This window comes from Penaeus japonicus, unplaced genomic scaffold (assembly GCF_977035675.1).
Source record: "Penaeus japonicus unplaced genomic scaffold, GWHDUDI00000001_assembly GWHDUDI00000019, whole genome shotgun sequence".
Classification (NCBI taxonomy): domain Eukaryota; kingdom Metazoa; phylum Arthropoda; class Malacostraca; order Decapoda; family Penaeidae; genus Penaeus; species Penaeus japonicus.
Window position 1 is genome coordinate 32,950,020 of NW_028234421.1, and position 5,000 is coordinate 32,955,019.

General features: G+C 44.8%; 1 protein-coding gene across 11 annotated transcripts in view; it reads right to left on the reverse strand.

Moving 5' to 3' along the window:
- The window catches only part of LOC122259026 (uncharacterized), a 53,564-nt gene that overhangs the window by 16,152 nt on the left and 32,412 nt on the right, over nucleotides 1-5,000 (reverse strand). The gene's annotated exons all lie outside the window — the stretch shown is intronic.

A 5,000-nucleotide genomic window follows, 5' to 3' on the forward strand; every position in this document is an offset into this window, starting at 1 on the left:
AAGAAAGAGAAAGAGAGAAAAAAAACGAGAGAGAAAAAAAAACAGAAGCATCCAGGCCTTGTGTGTTATCTCGCTCTCCTTGCCATGCCCTTTCTTAACCTGCAATCTTGGTTGATCACAAGCTGAACACAACCCTCGCCCAGACAACGCCAGACCGGCTTCAAACAGCTGAGAAACACGCCATGACTCTGTCTTGCTCTTCCTCTTATCACTGATTTTATTCACATTTTGTTTTATTGTGATCCTTATTTTGAGTGCTGTTTGTATTATGTTTATTGTTACCATTGCTATTATTGTCATTATCATTAAATCATTGTCGTTATTATCATCATTATCATTATCAATATTATTATTTTCCTCATTATCATCATCACTATTACTATTACTATCATCATTATTATCAGTATCATCAGTATTCTTGATATCATCATTATTTCTTGTTATTATCACTATTATTATCATTATTGTTATCACTATCATTCTCATTTTCATCATTATCAATATTATCGTAATGTTCTCGTCTTTTTCCCTTTTATTAGAATCATCATCATCAAGACTTTAAGAACACTTACAAAAAAAGAGTTAGACGAATTACAAATAAAGGCATGAAATAGGGAAGGGGACGGGACCGGATGGAATGACAAAGGAGGGGGGGAGAAGAGGAGAGGAAAGGGGGAGGGAGGGGATGGAATGACAGAGGAGGGGGTGGGGGAGAAGGAGATGAAAGGGGGAGGAGGGGGGGGCAGACGAGGGGAGGGGAGAGGACGGCAGACTGCAATGTTTCTCGAAACTTCGGCGACGCATTCATAGTAGCAAGCATCCTGAAGGCCACTCGACTGACCTTGCCCAAATGCGAGACGACGTGGGAGGAAAGGGAGGGGGAGGGGGGGAACTAGAGGGGGGTAGGGGTGGCTTAGGAGGAGGGGGAGGGGTGAACCTGAGGGGTAGGGGTGGCTTAGGAGGAGGGGGAGTGGTGAACCTGAGGGGAGGGGAGGAGGTGAAGTTGAGGAGGGGGAGGGGGATGGATGGGGAGAGGGAGAAGGTGTAGAGATGGATTGGGGGTTGGTGGGTAGTGGGAGAGGGGTGGCTTAGGAGGAGGGGGGAGGGGGGTGAATGGGCAGGGGGGAGATGGTGTAGAGATGGAGTGGGAGAGGGAGAGGGAGAGAGATACCGTAAGGTAGAAATAAGGGAGGAGAGGGATGGGGAAGGCAGATGGAGGGGGATGAGAGAGGAGGTTGAGAGATGGAAGTGGGGGCAAGAGGGAGGGATAGGGAGGGGGGAGGGGCGGATAGGTGTCTGGGGCGGCCTTGTTACTTTGAGTTTCCTGAAGGTGAGGAACTTTTTTTGGGGTCTTTTATGTACGAATTTTGTTACGTCAGCTGTGGGCCGTGTGGTCTGGTCTGTGGGCGGAGGAGATGGATAGTGCATGTATTTGTATGTATGTTGACGTGGTATATTGTAGTGTGTGACTTTGGAAGTAGTTCCTCTCTCTTTCTCTCTCTCTCTCTCTGCCTCTCTCTCTCTCTCTCTCTCTCTCTCTTTCTCTCTCTCTCTCTCTCTCTCTCTCTCTCTCTCTCTCTCTCTCTCTGTCTCTCTCTCTCTCTCTCTCTCTTTCTCTCTCTTTGTCTCTGTCTCTCCTCTCTCTCTCTCTCTCTCTCTCTCTCTGCTTCTCTCTCTCTCTCTCTCTCTCTCTCTCTCTCTCTCTCTCTTTGTCTCTCTCTCTCTCTCTCTCTCTCTCTCTCTCTTTCTCTCTCTCTCTCTCTTCTCTCTCTCTCTCTCTCTTCTTTCTCTTTTCTTCTCCTCTCTCTCTCTCTCTCTCTTCTTCCTCTCTCTCTCTCTCTCTCTCTCTCTCTCTCTCTCTCTCTCTGCCTCTCTCTCTCTCTCTCTCTCCTCTCTCTCTCTCTCTCTCTCTCTCTCTCTCTCTCTCTCTCTCTCTCTCTCTCTCTCTCTCTCTCTCTCTCTCTCTCTTTATCTCTCTCTCGTACGTGGGCGGGCAGGTAGTCCGTCTTTAGAACCAGGGAGAACGGGCGTAGCGGCTGCTGGTCTCCTGGGAGTGGCAATCCCCGGAGGTCGTGGTTACAGGGGGGGGGGGGGGGGAGAGACGGAAGGGGAAGAGGAGGAAGAAGAAAAAAATTTCAGAACTATTTTATATAAAAAAAAGAAAGATGAGAGAGAGAGAAGAAAAAATAAATGTGGATGAGGAAGAAGTTTGATACAGAAGGAGGAGGAGGGCGGAGGAAGAGAATTTAAGGAAGAATTTGATGAAAGACTGAAAGGAGGACAAATAAAACTAATGAAGAAGAACGAAACAGTAAAAAAAAAAAAAAAAAAAAAAAAAAAACTCATGAAAAAATATACATGTTATAAAAAAAAGAAAGAAGTAAAAAACAATATACAAAAAAAATAATGTTCATGAAAAAAAAAACATGAAATTTAAAAACAAAACAAAAAAAATCAAGAAAATAAATAAGGATACAGACCGCAAATAAATCTCCGCAAGGCATTGTGGATACCAAATACAGTGGCTGACGCAATACAAGGACACGCGTGGACCAAATGTACTCAGAGTACTGTATTTTGGCATCACGTAAAAAAAAAAAAAAAAAAAATGCACAGTGTTCACAAACAAGTTAATAAGTATGAAGGATATGTTAGACAGCGTGGGCCGCATTATTAAACAAGTCAGTAATGTGAAGGAATTGTAAAACAGAGTGAGACGCATTCCTAAACCTATCCTATATGTACCTTCTATTGTATTTTGGCAGAATGACTAAACAATTCAATAACAGGAAGGCAATGTTAAACGACGAATTCATAAGGGATAGTGAATATAAACGAAAGAGTAAAAGAATAAATTTAAAAGAAATATAATTATGTACAATAAGTGAATAGATAAAAAAAAGATGTAATTAATGTATAAAACATCAAGCTTATCATCTGTCGAAAATTTATCTATGAAATGAAAAATGAATGAAAAATTCCTTAGAGTAAATAGTAAATCATATTTTGCAATTGCATGTTCATCCACATTAGTCACTTTCACCTTTCAAAGTTAAGTCGAAAGGTCATAGAAAAAAAACAACTAAAGTAATTTCAAGGGTCGTTTTACCATAGAGATTCCACACTGCTGTTTAAAAACCCATTAACGCAATTATTGTTCGTAAAAAAAAAAAAAAAAAAACAGTTCTCATCCTTTTTCAAACTCATCATTCATTATATGGATTAATGTGTAATATATTTTTTTGTCTGCTTAGGTTATCGTAATTGCTTCTCTTATCTATTCAATTATTTATCTATTCAACAACAATTGTATAATCAATTTATGGAAATTTTACTCTAATATTTTTTCGGTGTCTTGCTCTCGCATATCAAGAACATTAGACGAAGGGGCAGCACTATATATAAAAAAGGGAATGTAACGTAATACTGATGAAGAAAAGGAAGAAAAGGGAGAAAAAGAAGATGAGGATGAAGAAGAAGAAGTAGAGGAAAGAGAAAGAGTGAGCGAGCGATGCGGAAGAGGAGAGAAGAGAGAGATAAGAGAGAGGGGCACGGAGAGGTGGGGGAAGGTGGAGAGGGGAGGAGGGGAGAGAGGGGAGATGAGAGAGAGAGGGATGGAGAGCAGAGAGGAGAGAGGGAGTGCGGAGGGAGGAGGGCGAGACGAGAGAGAAGAGGAGGAGATGAGAAGAGGGGAGGAGGGGAGAGGGGGAGCGAGGGCATGCCGAAGAGAGAGAGAGGGAGGAGAAGTAGAGGAGATAGAAAGAGTAGAGAGTCGAGAGAGAGAGAGAGAGAGAGAGAAAGAGGGAGGTAGAAAGAGAGAGAGAGAAGAGACAGAGAGAGGGGATGATAGGAGAGAGATGGAGAGAGAGGCGAGAGAAAGAGGGAAGAGAGGAGAGTGAGAGAGGGTAGGAGACAGACAGACAGAGAGAGAGAGAGAGAGGAGGGAGAAAGAAAGGAGAGAGAGAGAGGAGAAGATGGGGAGAGAGAGAGGAGGAGGGGATGAGAGAGAGAGAGAGAGAGAGAGGAGTGACGGGAGAGAGACCAACAGAGAAAGTCGAAGAGAGAGACAGGACTGACAAGAGATAAAGAGAGAGAGAGAGAGGGAAAAGGAGAGAGAGAGAGAAGAAGAGAGAGAGAGAGAGAGAGAGAGAGAGAGAGAGAGAGAGAGAGAGAGAGAGAGAGAGAGAGAGAGAGAGAGAGAAAGAACGAGAGAGAGAGAGAGAGAGAGAATTAGAAGGGAGATGGAGAGCCTGGGGTGCGAGGCGAAGTCGAGAAGGCATGAACCAAGAAGGAGAGAAGAGGAGAAAGAAGGAGGAAGACAGTAGAGAAAGGAGAACGGAATGGGAGCTTTAGAGAGTCGGTAGTTAAAGAGGCCTCGTTGGTGATGAGGACTACCTACGCGAAAACTACTTTCACCTCGACTGAGAGAGCAACGCGGATTCCATCGGTGCTTCTACGCGTCTCTCTCTCTCTCTCTCTCTCTCTCTCTCTCTCTCTCTCTCTCTCTCTCTCTCTCTCTCTCTCTCTCTCTCTCTCTCTCTCTCTCTCTCTCTCTCTCTCTCTCTCTCTCTCTCTCTCTCTCTCTCTCTCTCTCTCTCTCTCTCTCTCTCTCTCTCTCTCTCTCTCTCCTCTCTTCTTCTCTGCTCTTCTCTCTCTCTCTCTCTCTCTCTTTTCTCCTCTCTCCCTCTCTCTCTCTCTCTCTCTCTCTCTCTCTCTCTCTCTCTCTCTCTCTCTCTCTCTCTCTCTCTCTCTCTCTTTCTCTCTCTCTCTCTCTCACTAACCCTCACCCGCCATACTCAACAGCTGATTGGCAAGATGGATGACGAGAACTCTTTCTCTCCCCCCCCCCCCCCCCCCCCCCTTCCCCCCCCCCACCCCCCCCCCCCCCCCCCCCTCCACCCCCCCCCTCTCTCTCTCTCTCTCTCTCTCTCTCTCTCTCTCTCTCTCTCTCTTCTCTCTCTCTTTCTCTCACTCTCTCTCTCTCTCTCTCTCTCTCTCTC